This window comes from Podarcis tiliguerta, assembly GCF_965153285.1.
Source record: "Podarcis tiliguerta genome assembly, chromosome: 1".
Lineage (NCBI taxonomy): Eukaryota > Metazoa > Chordata > Lepidosauria > Squamata > Lacertidae > Podarcis > Podarcis tiliguerta.
In genome coordinates, this window is record NC_139534.1 from 50,493,226 (window position 1) to 50,511,480 (window position 18,255).

At 44.0% G+C, this 18,255-nt stretch overlaps 1 long non-coding RNA gene across 1 annotated transcript; it reads left to right on the forward strand.

The window, feature by feature from the left end:
- The first annotated feature begins 2,262 nt into the window (after positions 1-2,262).
- LOC310673233 lies at positions 2,263-6,473 on the forward strand. Its single transcript, XR_014508928.1, has 2 exons — positions 2,263-4,882; positions 6,278-6,473. It is a non-coding gene; the product is annotated as an uncharacterized lncRNA (long non-coding RNA).
- The last annotated feature ends 11,782 nt before the right edge of the window (positions 6,474-18,255 follow it).

Sequence of the window (18,255 nt, forward strand, 5' to 3'; positions counted from 1 at the left end):
CCCAATTTGACACCCTGTATGACCACTGTTGGGGCGCAGTTGGCACTGTGGGTTAAACAACAGAGCCTAGGACTTGCTGATCAGAAGGTCGGCGGTTCAAATCCCCACGATGGGGTGAGCTCCCATTGCTCGGTCCCAGCTCCTGCCAACCTAGCAGTTCAAAAGCACGTCAAAGTGCAAGTAGATAAATAGGTACCGCTCCAGCGGGAAGGTAAACGGCGTTTCCGTGCACTACACTGGTTCGCCAGAAGTGGCTTAGTCATGCTGGCCACATGGCCCGGAAGCTGTATGCCGGCTCCCTGGGCCCGTAAAGCGAGATGAGCGCCGCAACCCCAGTCGGCCACGACTGGACCTAATGGTCAGGGGTCCCTTTACCTTTACATATGACCACTGTTAGTCATTGTGGACAATACCAGAAATGGTATGAGGCTGCATCCTACAGTCCTGTGTTTCTTTTGTTGACCAGAGATCCTGTGATTGGTAGTTTCGGTGTCTCCTGGCTGAATAAATCCAGATGAATTAAAGCCACAAATCCCAGAATTCATGGTAGTACCAGAGGTTTCTGAGCAAACTTGGGAGATCTCCCTTTTGTGGTGGGGAAAGCCAGGATGAATTGGTTTTCAACAGGGGTGAAAGGAGCTTGGGTAAGTCCAAAAGCCGCTGCAGGGAAATAACTAATTGGGAGACTAACTAAAATGTCACAAAATAGGGAGGGAGCTTTTGATCTCCTTAAGTGATGCTGAGTAGACAGCTGTGTGAGAAAACGTCTGATATTCCATGCTGTAATCCAGTTCATCTCCAGCTTCAGTCACACGAGATTGTCAGTAAAACGAAGAAACACACGGTAAAGATTGAAAACAGATTGTATGACCCCATGGGTCTTTTTGAACTATATGAAATTCTTCATGACCTGTAGTCAACTTTGGGGGTCAAATTCTGTAGCAGTGTTTGTGGGTCTTTCCGTTTTGCAGTCATTCTTTGCTGCTACCTGTGACAGTAGTAAGAGGAGCATTCTTTATTTCCCAGTGGCAATTCTCTTTTCCCCAAACTACCTGTAGACACAGCAGCATCATTCAAGGTTGATGGACAGGTGCTTCATTCCTTCTCGGGGGCGCCTAGTTAGTGACTGTGGCAAACAAATATGCTGGACTAGTTGACTCTTTTGTCTGACCAAATCTGTTCTTCTTATATTCTTAGGCTCCTTAGAGCAAAGTTCTTGGTGCAGAAGCTCTTAGGATGAGCAATTCCATGGTTGAGAACCACTTGAGGGCCCACACTCCAGCAGGGGAACAATCTAAAAGAGCCACCAGGACCCGCTGCTATGAGGATTTAGACTTGCTGGAGAAACTCAGGTCAATGGAGGCTGCCTTGACCGTTGGCCCTCCAAAACAGTGGATGAGAGCATTGCACAATCTGCATATTGATAACTTTGTGAGCAATCTTAAGGACAGAAAAAGAATTGTTTTAAGCCAGCAGTGGGGAAGGTTTGGCCCGCTGGATGTTGCTGAACTGCAACTCCCACCAGCAAGGGCTGCTGGGAGTTGTAGTTCTGCAACATCTGGAGGGTCAATCAGTCTCCACATCTGTTTTAAGCTGATGTGAAATCAATTTCTATCTCATCCTTAGGGCACGTCCACACCATATGTTTAAAGTCCTCTTCTACCACTTTGACAGCCATGAATTCCTCTGAAGAACCATGGGAAGGAAAATTTGTTAAGGGTGCTGGGAACAGTAGTTCTGTGATGGTCTCCTAACTCCCAGCACCTTTAGCAAACCACAGTTCCCATGATTATTTGAGGGAAGCAACGTCAGTTTAAAGTGGTATGATACTGCTTTAAATGTATAGTGTGGATGTGACCATCATCAAATTTCAAGCAACAGCCTGTAAGCTTAATGTCTGTGAGCCTCAAGAGAAAAGAAAATGGGGAGAAAAGGGAGAAGGAACTGTTTTCTTTTTTTCCCTTTTCCCTTCTTCCTTTCATCTTCGCCCACCAGTAAATAAAGGGGATAAGTGGAGGGTTGACTCAAGCACTTCACTTCCCCAAGACCCTCCCTTTCTCCTGCTTTCATCTGCAACCACCAAAACCCAAATGCAAGACACATGATCTGGGACAAAGGGAATCTATGATTCCCCAACGGCCTGCAAGTCAGCAGGGCAGGCTGCCCTTGCTTCAAAGCCATCGAGCTGTGAATGTCTTTAACATGTGACACTGCTTAAATTCTAAATGTTCCAGAATTTTGGCCTCTAGGCCATCATGAAACGTCAAAGTGAACAACAGCATCTGGAGCTAGGGACTGGGAAAGTGGGGCAGGGCTCACTTTTCATGCCGCCCTAATTACTTTCGAAATGCGTCCTGTCGAAATCAAGTCATATAAGGAAGGATAGAGAGAACTGGGTATGTTCACCTGGAAGAAAAGAGGATTAAGGGGAGACATAAGAGTGGCTATTCCAGATGTGAAGGGCTGGCCAGGCGGAAGATGGAATAAAACTTGTCCGCTGTTGGTCCAAGGGGGCAGGACTGCAGCCAAATGAGTGGAAATAGCAGGGAAGCAGATTTTGGGCATCTGAATTTATTAGGCATCTGCTGTTGTTTTTCAATGCTGCTGCTTGAATTGTTGCTGTTTTTGTCAAATGTTTGGTATTTTAGGCTACATAAGGCAGTCCTATGCCTGCTTACATGAGATGAAGCCCCATTGGAATCATCAGGACTTACATCTGAGAAATCAAGTATAGACTCAGGCTGGAGAAGTCTCCAACAATCATGTTAAGGCTTTTGGCAAAGGAAACACTGTCGGGAAAGGTTTATCCAACATTGCTCATGAGCTGTATTGATGTTCCTATCTCCGTGAATTGATTGTATTTGCTATTTTACCATATTGCATTCAGCCTCCTTATATAACAGTCATATTCACTTGCAGTTGAACTATTTATGTAGCAGCTATCTCTATACCGTGAAAGTGAATTTTCAAAAACAATGGTATGAGCTCTAGATATTGTGGTGTGTACTGAACAAATTCTACATGAAATCATTTTTCCTATGGTTCCATATATTTCTAATATATCATCCCCCACACTCCCTTTTCTGGTGGAGAATCTGAATTCTTAAACTTTCCTCTGTAGGGGAAGCATTCTGAGCCCTTGATGTCCATCTCTATACCCACTTGAATAGCTGATGTCTTTATGAAGCATCTGCTCTTATTAAGCCCCAGAACAACAATTCATAAAAATATAGCTTCAATTTTTTTATGTGGATGGATATTTCAGCTTGCATTGTACATAATTATTTCTTATACCAAATAAAAGTGAAAAACTGCATGTTTTGACAGTTTCACCATCTTTCACACTGATTACAATATTGATTTTCCTGAGGTGATTTGGGTATCCCCATCTTTGGCAACAAAAACTAATCTGGTGTAAATAATTGCAGTTTGTCGGGCCGAGCTGATGAAATATCTTAATGGGAAGAAATGTGAATGAGTGCGACATTTCTGAGTGCTGGAGATCCAGTGAATTGAAAAATGAGTTACGCCTGATGGGTTTAGTGGAGTTCCTGTTGAGCAATTATATTCCATAAGGGTCCTTCATTGTACAATGTGCTATCAATTTTCACTTTATACAGTAGAGGGGATAATGGCTTCAGGTGCAGACTATGAGTTGGTTAGGTTCTCTCTCTTTTCGGCTGGGGAATAGAACAGTGATTGTTTAACATCTGACTTTTCTCACATAGTTCTCACATTTAGATTTAGTGCCGCATTTTGCATGCATCATAGACATGATCTGGGTTTTCATTCTCAATGACAGGAACGTAGCTTATCTCTAAAAACTAACAACCCATGGATACTAAAGAGCTGTCGTCAAATGGAACATACTTTTTGAAACCCTCCACAGGCCATTTTTAGGCATTACGATTCTGCAGAACTCTAAACTATTCCGCAGATGTATGTTTGTAAGAAGACTGCCTCTTTCCAAAAAAGGCCCAAGTTGCATACTCGATGCAGCATGCAGAATGGTTTAAAATTATGATGCATTAAGATGGTTAATCGTGTGCTTTCACATTATCCCACATTCTACAAGTTAAAACAAATCTAAAATATAAAAGTGTGGTTGAATTCTAATTACATCAGTCACGGGGAAATAAAAAGAAGAAAGCATTTTAATTTCTTTTGTTTTGCCCACTTTAATGCACGCACAAAGTTGGCCTAATCTACTGACATAAAACACAGTTTGCCGACATCATGTGTGGAGGCTCCACTGGAATGGACATTTTATTGTTGTATTTCATGAAAGATGACATGTTGGTGCCAAACCAATCACTTGGTATGCCTTTCAAATCTTTTCCCATCCAGAAGGGCACTGGATGGGTGCAGCAGTGGATGCCATGGTGTTGCTGCATCACTGACCCCATCTGACTGAGTTGCTGCAAGCATACTGGCATGGAGACGAGTTAGGGGTGTGGCAGCAGTAGGGGGTTTACACTTCAGCAACTCAGTTGAATGGAGGTCAGGTGAGTCGTGCAGCCCCACCACCTCATTCTCAATACTGGAGGAAAGGATCCCATCTATTTCATGGTTGATGTGGCCTTGCTGAAGCAGTAGATAAAATTAAGACATTATAAAGTACACCAGTACTATACAATGGTAGCCTGTTACTCAAAAGGGGAAGATTAGTCAATCTTTGGTAGAAAATCCATGAATTCCTTTAGCCATGGCCTTGTCCAGTCTACTCACAGCTTGCCACAATGTAGTTCACACTGTGGAAAGACCATCTAGCTAAGGGTCCAACATAACCTGGTCCTGTATTTCTGTCTGGATCCTTTCCATTCAGCCTAGTAGAGCAGAATCCAGTATGACTCCAGCTATGAAGGCTTTCCTGCTGCCGAAGGTGATGTATTTTATATGTTAGGGAAATGTCAATATGACTGTTTTAGTTTGCTAGCAAAATGCACTCTATTTATGTAATGTTTTCAATATATTTATTACTACATCTGTTTTTTGCCTGTATATTGACTTGACTGTTTTTGTGAGCCTCTTTGAGCATTATTTGGAAAACTGTCAAATAAATAACCTTGATGATAACAATAATGAAATCCCCATCAAATTTCCAATATCCCCCCCCACACCTATTCCACCTGTTGCCCCACTTTCTCCTTCCACCCCACAAAATGCCGTGTCATAGCTAGAACCTGAGGATCATCTAAAGAACATCACCCTGGGCTTGGAAATGTTGTTGCATGTCACACCCGGCAAATGCAAGTTTGCACTCACCAGTCCGTAGCAACTGCAACAATTGCCCAGCGATAATTACTGGTCATGACAATCTCTTGACAAGCCTACCTAGTGACACTCACAACAACAGCATCTCACTCCTTTGTTTTACATTTTATTACATTTCCGCCCTGTAGTGAGACATGCCTTCGCATCCACATTTTTCAAACAGAGGGCTGTTGAAAAGTGTCATTGAAATCAAAGATTGTGGGGCTATTTTGATTTGCTAATGAAACTTTTGTTTCTCCTTTCAAAAAGCAAATGAGGGACATTGGAACATTTGGACTCAATCTGAGCTGTTCATCCGTCAACTGTAAGATTGCCGCTGAGCCCAATATATACTTGGAACTGGCTCCTCTGAATGAAACGAAGGAATGTGTCACTTTCCCTATTAGTAAGAAATGAAGTCCTCAAAGACGACCTGCATGGATAAATGATATGTGCAGCAGATGTTAAAACAGAGGGAGTGGGTAGAAACAAGCTGGCTCGCGCAAAACAAAACAAAAACACAACACAAAAATTAAAAACCTGTTTCTCTTTGACATTTTGCTCAGCTGCCTCCCAAATCTTCTAGGAAAAACATTTTTTTCTAATTTTGTTATTCTGGACTAATCTTAACTTGCTTTTATCTAAAATTATGTGCATTTTTAACATCTGCACATATTTTGGAAACACTCGAATGCTGTTGCTTGGGGAAACTGAAATCACATTGAAAAACTCTTTGCAAGGCAGTGAAGAAGAAGCTTCTAAGGATCCTGAGTAGGGAGGATTTAATCCTCTGAAATAGAGGCAAACTGGCATGCTAATAAGGCAAACAGAGAAGGCATGGGATGGGGGAAAGGCACCCCAGAATAAGAGGATTATATGCCTAGAGGATGTCTGCAGTCAAATGGCTGTAGGGCTGGTTACTCTTAAAACGATGAAATAACTTTCCATCTTTGATTGCTTTATTCTACTTCGGAGCCTTCAAATACACAGCTGACTTTATCCTCCCCCCCATTTCCCTTTCCAGTGATGTCCACCCCATGGCAAATATTATGAGCTATGAATGATTCAACCTGCATTAATTCAGTGCCAAAGCGAGAGCTGCAAGTCAAACATACATTTCAAGTTGCTAGCCCTGGTTGTTTGAGTAATGCATTTCAAAATATGTATACAATTATCTGCAAAATTAATTGTTGATAAAATAAAAGTTCTCTACCCCTGCATGGCTTTCTTGATTTTTGATTTGTGGCCCCCAGACATTTAGAGTGTTTTTCAACTAAACAATTGTGTCAATGGAACGACTGTCTTTCTCTGCTCTCTCTCTCTCCCCAATGTGTTCCTTGCTGCCCCCAAAACTACCCCAGAGGGTTGAGGGAACCCCCCAGAACAGTCTTAGTGAGTATGTGGAGGGAGGAGGGGGGAACGTCCCAGCACAAAAGCAGAAGTAATTCCTCATGCCCAGTGGTTTGATTGAAGACCACCCATACACACTCACTGTTTCTTAACTTGTATCCCTACATTTCCTATATATTACTGTCATTCTTCGTACTGCCAAAATCATCTCTCACACCCTACCCCCCAAAAAAATCCCCACCAAATGTTCAAAAACCATGTTGAATCAGAAGAAACAAAATGAACAACTGATTTGCATCTTTCAGTTTGGAGATCAAGTAAAAGAGGGCTTTCTTGGTCCAGGTTAACATGTGATTTAATAAGGACTGGTACCTTGGAACACAGACTTCAGTTTCTTGCTCAGCACTTTGATTCTTGCCCAGCTCTACTATCCATGGGCTTGCATCCAGAGGCATGTACTAAGCCCTCTGTCTCGGTGAGCCAAACTCCCAAGCTGAAAAGCCCACACACATGGAATTTGTGAAACCAGCACTAAGGATTTCATGTAAAACTGACTCTTTTTGTTTTCATCTCTGGATTGAAGCAGGCAATGTATGGTGGCCTGGGGGAAAGTCTGTAATAAGGAACGCTGCAGTTTTCAGATAAAATGTAATATAGTTAGATCTACTTGGAGCAGATCCTTTAGGGAAGCTCATCACCAATCTAGCCTCCAAATAAGCTTTTGCAGCCCATTCATCAAATTCAGAATTGCTTCTGGTACAGGAACGGTTGAGGAGGGGGAGGAATTGTGCTGTATTTCATCAGTGGTATGCCTCCTGCTGGTTCATATAGGCCCTGACTGGTGCTTGACTCTCTTGACCACTGATGCTGAGCCTGGAAGCACTCATAAAGGTCACTCATGCTCCCAGAATCTTATTGACAAAAAATAGATATGAAAAGATAGAGTAGCCAAGGAATGAGGAGAAGGCTTCAGACACTTCCTGCCTAAGGGGCTATTTGCTGGAACGTTCTGCCAAGAAATGCATTGGGGGAAGCAGATGTTAGTGTCCAAGTGCAGATGTGAGCATCCGAGATCAAGGCCAAGATACAGACGTTTAAAAACTTGGCCAAACACCGGACAACAGATCAGCTTCTGGAACATTTGATCAAAGATTTCAGTCCTCAAAACACATGCCCTTTAGTACTCTCCTTGAAGTGCCTTTGTAGGCTGCAGGGTTTTTCTCCGACTGTTCCAGAATAAATTGGTTGAGGATTGTAGCCAAAGGCATTTAAACAATGTGGCTTTGAAAGCAAACACACAGTTAATTATGTAATGGGGGGCGGGGTCTGATTCTCAGATAAGAAGCAATCAGTCTAACTGCCTTTTGTTAACTTGTTTCCATAAGGAATTGTGTGCAGGGTGGTGGTAGATTGTAACTCTAGGTGCTTGTATGAATTTTAAAAAGTACTACTGTGCATATAGTTTTTTACAGTATGTAGAGAAAAGCAGTGATGGATTATTACTTGGAGCCAGGATGTGGACTATGGACTGGTCTGGACCTCTAAGAATTAAGCTTTTTCCATCCTGTATTGTGGTATAAATATCATACTTGATCCAAGACGTCTACACTCTTAATCCATCCAACCCTTGGGCAATATGAATTCTTTCATATGTCTCAGTGCATACAGTTTGGAGGCCACATAATTGTTCAGATCTATTGAGCCTCAGAACTATGCAGCGTGAGTTTAATAAAATGGCACTGGGCTGTCTATCGTTGTGGTTTGAAGTGGAACCTCGCTATCTAACAGGGAGGAAATGAAGCATTAAGGAGGAAATCCAGGCACTGCGGTGAATGTGTGAAAGACATCACTCAGGGAAGTGGCTCGTCTAGCAGACAGGAGGGATGTGTGCAAAGACATGAAGGAAAATAATTGAAAGCAAATCTAGGCTTTTAAATATCAGAACAGAGGAAGAGCCTGCTGGATCGGGCTGGTCACCCATGTAGTCCAGTATCATGTTCACACAGCGGCCAACCAAATGCCTGTGGGAAGCAAGCAAGCAGGACTCTGCCTTCCTGATTCTCACCAACTGCTGAAAGGAATAGTGCCTCTGACAGTGCAGGTGGGACAGGGGCATTACGGTTAGTAGCCCTGCTATCCTTGTATTCCATGAATTTATCTACAGTGGTACCTCGGGTTAAGTACTTAATTCGTTCCGGAGGTCCGTTCTTAACCTGAAACTGTTCTTAACCTGAAGCACCACTTTAGCTAATGGGGCTTCCTGCTGCCGCCACACCGCCGGAGCATGATTTCTGTTCTCATCCTGAAGCAAAATTCTTAACCCGAGGTACTATTTCTGGGTTAGCGGAGTCTGTAACCTGAAGCGTATGTAACCTGAAGCGTATGTAACCCGAGGTACCACTGTAATCCCCTTTTAAAGCCATCCAAGTTGGTGATCATCACTACCTCCTGTAGGTTCTATAGTTTAGCTATGCACTGTGTGAAGAAGTGCTTACTTTTATCTGTGCTTAATCTTCCCTCATCCAGCTTCATTGGTTGTCAATGAGTTCTACTGATAGAAGAAAGGGAGAGAAAAACTTTTCTCTATCCACTTCCTCCATGCCATGCATAATTTTATAAGCTTCTGCCAGGTTGCCTCCTAGGGATCACCCACATTTACCTTTTGCCTTGTGCTTTCTATGCACAGGTCTGCAGTTTAAAGCTCTGTGTCAGAGCGCACATTTTCTGCCCCACTGCTTTCCTCAGGAAAAATCTGCTCTTTCATGCTGAATTGGAACAAAGAGTCGTACCTTGGAACTTGAATGGCTCCGTTCTCAAACGTTCTGGCTCCTGAACAGCAAAAACCCAAAAGTAAGTGCTCCAGCTTTCGAACGTTTCTCGCAACATGAACATCTGACGTGGCTTCTGCTGTGCAAAAACCTAGCTGTCAGCTAATCGGAAGCTGTGCCTTGGAAGTCGGATGGTCTTCCAGAATGGATTACGTTTGAGTTCCGCTGGCAAAATGTTTCATGCCAGTAGGACATTGTTGCAAGAAGAGAATGCAAAAGCAAATTGCTGGCAACTCTGTGCTGGAATCTGTTGTGGAATCTGTTCTGCTAGTTTCCACTAGCACAACTGTTGCACTGGATTCCTTCGCTGCATGGTATTAAAACTCACCCAAGAGATCTTGTACTAGCAGACAGAGAGTTCTGGATACAGATGCTGAAGATTATACATTTCTTTCCTCCCCTGCCTCCAGAGGGTGCCCACGGTAGGTGTGCAACATCATAAATGCAATTATTAAATTGACGGAAATGTTTTGCCACAGCTGCTACAACTACTATGCAGGAGCCAAATGCCTTGGTGAAGAGAAATGTCTTCAGTTCCTGTTGAAATGTCGATAATGCTGAAGCAGGCTTCCCTGGGGAGAGAGGAAAAGGCCCTTTCCCAGGTCACCACAAACTAGTCCACACCCACTGACAACACAATGAACAAGGCATTCCTGCATATCTTAAAACACACGAACTTGTGAACAAAGCCGGTCATCGATTTATTATTAACATTTATTACTACTATTGTTACTGTAATTTATTACCTGCTCTTCATCCTAAAGTCCTAAGATGGGTTACAACAATTAAAACACAATATTTGAAACAGTTTAAAGCAGCTTACAATGACTGAAATAAGGTGGATCCTGAAAATTTACATCTCAGGTGTCAAAAGCCAAAGTAAACAGATGTGTCTTCAGCATTCACCAAAAACTGTATAATGATGATTTCAGATGCACTTGTGTGGGGAGCAATTTCCACAACCAAGGGGCTGCCACAGAGAATTCCCTCTCCTGAGATATTGCACCTTTCACCCTAAGGTCACAGATTTGGTTTCAAGATCAGATAGTGCAATGAAATACAATCAGTAAACACACAATTAAATTACTGAAACATTTATGCCTAGTATCAACAATCTCCATCATATTATATTTAATCTCTGGTGCACATTATAATTATAATTAACATCTGCTTCTACTGCCTGAAGGCCCAGTGAAATAAAAATGTATTCAGCTGTTGTCAGAATGGATTCAGCATGGGAACCTGCCTGGTCTTGGGGTCGGGTGGTGGTGGGCTCATGCCGGGACTATGCATACCAGGAATTCAATCTTTGAGACTTGTGACATGAATTGAACTGGTCCATACTTTGGTCACATTCACATCTTCCATGATACATCACCACTACAATACCACTTTAAACAGCCATGGCTTCCCCCAAAGAATTATGGGAGCTCTACTTTGTTAAGAGTGCTGAGAGTTAAGAGACCCCTAGTCCCCACACAGAGCTAGTTGCCAGGTTATTGGTGAAGACGGCAATATCCCAAGTGAGACAGGAATGGAATAAATTATTCAGCTTGGAGTTCACAGTGTTCGGGGGAACACCTTTTCAGCAGTAATTCACTATCTTATTCCTTGTAGGCATGCAACAAACACTTCACAATATTGACACTATAGGTTGCTACTTCAACACTTGGTCTGCTAAGGGTTCGACCTTATGCTTTTGTTGATATAAGTCCAGCTCTGGGGCAGAGTTATGAGGTTTGAGCTAGGAGTAGTGGTGTGAACTGAGCCTGGATCCTAGGTGAGCCTTCCCAGTACCAATTCAGGCACACAGAACAGGAAGGTGATGTCTCTGAGGGGGTGGTCCCTGCCTGTTTGAAGGAGGCAGTGGTAAAACCACTCCTTAAGAAACCTTCCCTCGATTTGGAAAACCTAACTAACTACTGGCCAGTTGCTAATCTCCCTATCCTGAGCAAGGTGCTGAAGTGAGTGGTCACAGACCAGATCCAAGTGCTTTTGATTTTCTGGATCCATTTCAATAGGGGTTTAAGCCCGATTTGGGCACATAAACTGCTTTGGTCACCCTGTATGATGACCTCTGTCAAGAGAGAGACAAGGGAAACATGTCTCTGTTCATTCTTCTCGACCTTTCATCAGCTTTCGATACCATCAACCATGGTATCCTTCTGGAGTGACTGTCCTAACTAGGGGTGGGTGGCACCGCTTTGCAGTGGTTCCAGTCCTACTTGGATGGTCGTTCCCAGAGGGTGTTGCTTGGGGAATGCTTTTCAGCCCTGTGGAACCTTCAATGTGGGGTTCCGCAGGCCTCAATCTGATTCCCTAAGCTGTTTAACATCTACATGAAACTACTGGGTGGGGTTATCTGGAGGTTTGGAGTATGTTGTCAGCAGTATGCTGATGACACTCAGCTCTGTTTCTCCTTTACATCTGCAGGTGAGGCAGTGGATGTGCTGGACTTCCACTGCCTCAGTAATGGACTGAGTGAGAGCCAACAAACTGAAACTCCATCCAGATAAGACTGAGGCACTGTTAGTGGGTGACCAGATGGGTGGGAGATCACCTCCTCTTAATGGGGTTACCCTTCCTTTGAAGGAGCAGGTTCATAGCTTGGAGGTATTCCTGGATCATTTGCTGTTGCTCAAGGCTCAGGTGGCCTCAGCTTTCTGGAGTGCCTTCCTTCAGCTTCGGCTGGTGACCCAGCTACACCCCTATCTTGACAGGGATAGCCTAACTACTGTTGTCTATGCTCTGGTAACCTCAATATTAGATTACTGCAATTTATTATATGTAGGGCTGCCTCTGAAGGCAGTTCAGAAACTTCAGCTAGTGCAGAATTCAGTGGCCAGATTGCTCACAAGATTGCTTGCAAGACAGTTTGAACATACTACGCCGATCCTGGTCCAACTGCACTGGCTACCAATTAGTTTCTGGGCCCAATTCAAAGGGGTGGTTTTGACCTTTAAAGGTTTCAGTGTCTCAGGACCATAATACCTCAAGGACTGCCTCTTTCCATATGAACCTATCCAGACCCTGAGATCATCTTCTGAGGCTCTTCTTCACGTGTCTCCTCCTTGAGAGGTCCAGAGGGTGGCAACACAAGAACAGGCCCTCTCTGCAGTTGCTCCCTTTAGGCGCCAGAAAAAAAACCTATGCCCTTTAAAATGTTTTTCTGGGGGAGTGTTACTGGGTTGTTTTTATTTTGATTATGCATTTTGTGGTTTGCCTTGGTTGGTTAAGAGATGAGTCTCCAACTGCCCCATTCAAGACTTAACCACACAATGGGATGCAGTTGCTCTTAACCTAGACCTGGTTCTAAACCTGGTCCTGTCAGTAACCTTCAAAGAAAATGTGACCATGACAGATTTTCCTAACGATCAATTAGCCTGGAAGTTTCAAGCTAAATATGGTCCTCCAATGCTCTTTCTCTTTCTCTCTTTCCTTGAGTCTTCCTCTTCAGTGTCCATGCTTCACTGTTCACAATCCCCTTTGAGTAGGGGTTTTTTTTTGTCCCCAAGGCCCTAAAATTATATAACGCCAAAACGTTGGCATAGCTCCTTTATGGATCATTTTTGGGCACGCCATCCTCTTCTTTCACTCCCCTCGAGAGGGTCCAATCTAAATTTCTCAGAGTCCTTTTACAAGTCTCCAGATGCGTTTCAAATGCATGGGTCAGATTAGAAACGGGGATGATGAGAATCGAGGCTCATATTAGCTTTACATCAATCTATAAGTGGTTGACACTGAAATTGCTCCCCCAAGGTATAGCTCCATTGATTCTTTGTGATTGGTTCCAGTCTGGCTGGCAGATAGCGGTCCTGAGCTCTCTGCAGAAATTGGGCCTTGCTCCTCAAGCCATCCTAAATTTGGGATTGGATCAAGCAAGATCCATGGTAGGCAAAGAATTATGGGCATAGAGAGACAACAGGACTGCTTGAGGTCCCCTAATTGCATAATTGCAGAACACGAGAGATAAGTTGCTGTCCCAGCAGCATACCTCCATTTCCTCATATCCAGAAATGCAAGAAGGGCCTTTACTCTTGCCAGAAGTTCAGCTCTGCCCTCACCAGTTCTGGAAGGATCTTTTGGAAAAGTCCCGTACACTCAGAGACTTTGCACCTGCCCATTAGGGGAAATAGGAAGCCCTGGACACTTATTTTTTAGATGTCCTTTTTATGATGAGGCACGTAGAGATACCATCGACCCCCATCTGGTGAGGCTTGCTGACCTTCCAGACAAGCCTAAACTCAATTTTCTCCTCTTAGGCAGAAATCACAAGATGAACCAGATGGTCGCCAGATTCTGCGCGCAGCTTTGTAGGCATAGAACACCCCTTGGAACAAATAGATCGCTAGGATAACTGCCGTAGCTGGCCTCCTGGGTGTCCCAGGGGCAATGTGTATGTTAGTTTAACCTTAGGTCTTTTTGTGTTCATGTGACTATTTTAATTTTAATCTATAAGCTGTTATTATGTGTCAGGGGTTCAGGAGCAGAGGCACAGGAGAGGGAGGAAATGGAGAGCGAGGGGGAGGAGTCCGAAGGAAATGTCAGCGATGACAGCAATCCGAGTTCTCTGAGTCTTTCCAGTGACTCGGAGGATTCACAGAAAGGGGCCCCCATAGTCAGGGCAAGAGGAGTGCCCAAGGAGACACCTCGGGAAGAAGGGGCCAGAGGGGACTCAGAGAGCAGCAGCTGGAAATCAGGACCAGCGTCCCCCCCAGAGTGCAGTAAGGGGGAGGAGTCCCAGGCATCGGGATCAGGTGGCGCGCGGGCAGCGGGAGAACAGGAGGCAGGAGTGACCACCCCCCTGTCAGGGAGCGAGGAAACGGTCGTCAGGAAAGTTAAACGCGCGCGCGCGCCAAGTTCAAATGTACAGGAGGGCGGCACGGTGGGCAGCCCGGGTAGGGAGCCAAGTCCTAAAGCCCGCCGAAGAGAGTGGGAGGAGTCAGAGGGGTCAACGTCTGCGTCGGAAGAGTCCAGGAGGGAGGAGACCCCGGGGGGTAGTAGGACCCAGAGGACAAGAGAGAGAAGGAAGAGGTGGAGTAAGATTAGAGTCTTAAACTGGTGCACAGGGGGCGGAGATTCAGACGGAGCTTCGCCGGTCTAAACTCCAGACGTAGAGCTGGGACGCTGAGGCTTGGAAATGGAAACTATTCTTCAATAAAGACTTTGATACTTTACTACCGGCTAGCGTTGGTCCTTGGTGAGCTGGGACCAGGAGCCAGCTCTGACATTATGTATTGTTTAAAATGTCTATTTCACTCTTGTGAAAGCAGTCTCAGCTGTGCTTCTTGAACTGGTCTTTGACCGTAATAATAAATTACTATTATTATTAATCCTTTGTGAGTGTTTTTGGCTGCCTAGAATGTGTCCTTGAACTATGTCTCTTGCTTGTCTGGATGGAGAGGGAGAGTTGCTTGGAGGCATGGGCATAGCCAGGAGGTGCAGGTGGGCAGCTGTTCCCCCAATCAAGTAAGTAAGTAAATAGACATACTTAACTAACTGACCAATTGTGTTGCAGATAACTCGGTTCTGCCCCCCCCCCAAAAAAAAATAATGCCTGCCCCCCTAAAATAAATCCTGGCTACACCCATGCTTGGAGGAGGTTAGAAGCTCCTCTGGAATGTCGCCTACTGCACAACTGCTGCTCCATCAACTTTTGCCTCTGACCCCAGCTACCCCTGGCATGTGGACCCCATAAATTTGCTTATGTTGGAATGTGGCCCTCTCACACAAAATGGTTCCCTATTCCTAGGCTAACCAACTCATCAACAAGTTAACCATCCCTGGTGGGACTAAGTAGGGTAGCAATGTTGTTTCCTATACAAATTAGCTTTAATGTCACAATTGATTTCACAAGTGAGCTGATACCTCTAGTGTAAATGGGGTCATTATTATTCCTTAGATGCTGAAGTTAGTGTACATAAATACTGAACTGTTACAATTGATTATTTTGCTAAACAATGGGAACTGAAAAGGCAAGAATACGCAATGAAATTAAGCTATAGCCCACATTCACATCTCTAAGACATGATGCACACTATCAATGCTGTGGAGTGGTGAGGATTACTGTATGGGGTTACTATTTGATTGGGTTTGTTGTGCATCGAAAGTGCAGATCATCAAATCTGCCTTTGGGAAATTTATGATGTTATTTTAGGAAGAGGGTGCTATTAGCTCCAACATCTCTATTCAGAGCTAGTATAGTATTTGCTTACCAACATAATAGCACTTGGGACTTTTTCATTTAGAGAAAAGGAAAGAGGTGACGTGATATAAATTTATGAAATTATGCATGGCATGGAGAAAGTGGGTAAAGGAAAGTTTCCCTCCCTCTGTTTTAACACTAGAACTAAGGGACATCTGGGGAAGCCGAATGTTGGAAGATTCAAGACAGACAAAAGAAAGTTCTTCTTCTCGCAGCATATGGCTAAATGTTGGAACTCATTCCTGCAGGAGGCTGTGGTTGCCACCAACTTGGGTGGCTTTAAAAGAGGATAAGACAATGGGATGGATGATAAGCCTATAAATAACTACTAGTCATGGTGGCCAGAGGCAGTATGCTTCCAAAGGCCAGTTGCTGGATAATGCTGGATACTGAGTTGAGAGTGCTCTTGTGCTCAGGTCATTCTTGAGAATGTCTTATAGGTATCTAGTTGGCCACTGTGAGAATGGGATGCTGGACTAGATGGGCCATTGGCCTGATCCAATATGTTCTTCTTATCTTACTATATTTTTAATAACAGTATATCAATAGTGGGGACTCTGTGGCCTTCCAGTTGTGGTTGGATTACCACTCCCATCATCCCTGGACCCTGACCATTGAGTATGCTCCAATAGATGTTGGAGTCCAGGGACATCTAGAGTAGGCATGGAGAGAGAGAAAATACTCAGTTCACATTTTTATGAGCTGAAACTACCTAGCTCACACTTCCAGGACCAATATGCAAGCTGAAACACAGCCAGCCTTCAAAATGTTGTGGAGTTGGTTTGCAAGGGAATAAAAATGTCTGCCCATTTACACTAACAACAACCTTCTGAGCACCACGTACTAGTGCTGAATGGGGCTAGAGGCAAAAGTAGGCAGAGCAACAAATGTGAATTTTACCTTTCACACACTTGCACACTGCTTCTATCCTCCATCCGAAACAAGTCAGATATGTTATAAGAGTTCAATGACACATGCCGGTCAGGCAAAAATGCTTGGAGTGCAATGCAGAGCTGGAGATGGGTGTGGTCTGGGAAGAGAGGGACACATTTGTCCCTGGGCCTGTGCTTCTACACTCCTTCTTTCCGCAATGGAAATGTTGCATTAAATTTCCGGAGGCTCTGTTCCTTTTTAAAATACCCTACTCGTCTGCATTATCCCTTCAAATATCCTTTCCCTCCCCCCACCTCCAGGCCTTCAGCAATCCCCTTTTCAGCTTGTAGAGCGATGGATCATGCAAAGGTCTGAGTATAAATTTTGCTCCTTGCAGACAGAGCAAGGAAATGCTTGAGTCTTCCCAGGGAGTGGTGATTTTTCCTCAGGGCATCTTTTCCCATGATGCAAAATTGAATTTGTTCAAAATTTCCAACCATGGAAGCAAGAAGATTTCCCAACTGAAAACATGAGAAGCTTTCCATGAAATGCCAGATTGTGTGATACGAACCATCAACAGCCCTCCCTCTAGCCACAGCTGCTTCCATTTAGTCATAGTGCAAGTGAAGAGACAGTCAAATAGCTCACATTCACTGGAACATCATCTCTCACAATAGCACGTGTTTACTGAAGCTGGAGCTACATCAAACCCCTGTGTATTGCATGGAAAGCAATTACCCACTGGAAAATGGTGGTGGAATGAAAGAACCTGCGGATAGCTCTTGTCCTTCACAGAGTTGATATGGGTTGCCACTGAGGACTCAAGCCACCATGCTGCTGCTGCTCTTGTTGTTATTGTTCAGAATTGGCTCAGAATATTCAAAAGCAGCAAGAGAATAAAACCCTCTGCCAAGATAGACTTTTGCATGGTATATCAACACGGTTATGACCAGGACTGAGTCAAAACAGATTTCCAACTTCACAAGCAAATAAAAGGGCACTCCATTTTCAGCACTTTTGGAGGAGAGCCAGCAAACATCTCAACCAAGGAGGTGCCAGCAGCAGTGGCAATAGTAGCCTTGCTCCCCTTCTCCCCCAATTTGTCCGGGTACCAGGTAGCTGGCCTGGCAGCAGCTGTGGTTACAATGGCAGCAACACTCCTCTTCCTTCTCTGCCTCTTTCTCCATCTTACAGGTCTTTGAGAGTGTCAACAAGCTTATAGATAAAAGATGAACCAGTTGACACAGTGTACTTGGCTTTCAAAAAGCTTTTGAGAAGGTACCTCACTAAAGATTCCTGAGTAAGCTTAGTAGACATAAAATAAGGGTTGAGGTTCTCTTGTGGATCAAGAATTGATTAAGCAGCAGGAAGTAAAGAGTAGGAACAAATGGGCAGTTCTTCAAATGAAGTCATGTAGAAAGTGGAGTCCCCTAAGATCAAAGTTGGGACCTGTACTTCTTAACTTGCTCATAGGGGTGGACAGTGAGGTAGCCAATTTTACTACTGATACTAAACTATTTAGGGTGGCTGAAACAAAAAGGGATTGTGAAGAGCTCAAAGACAATTCCTCCAAACTGAGTGAATGGACAATAAAATAGCAAATGCAATTCAGTGCAAATAAGTATAAATGTGATGCATACTGGGGCAAAAAAAAAAAAATCTGAATTTCACATATATGCTCATGGGGTCTGATATGGGGCTTTAAAGAAATGTGTATTGGTAGACATTTATAAGACCATGCATCGT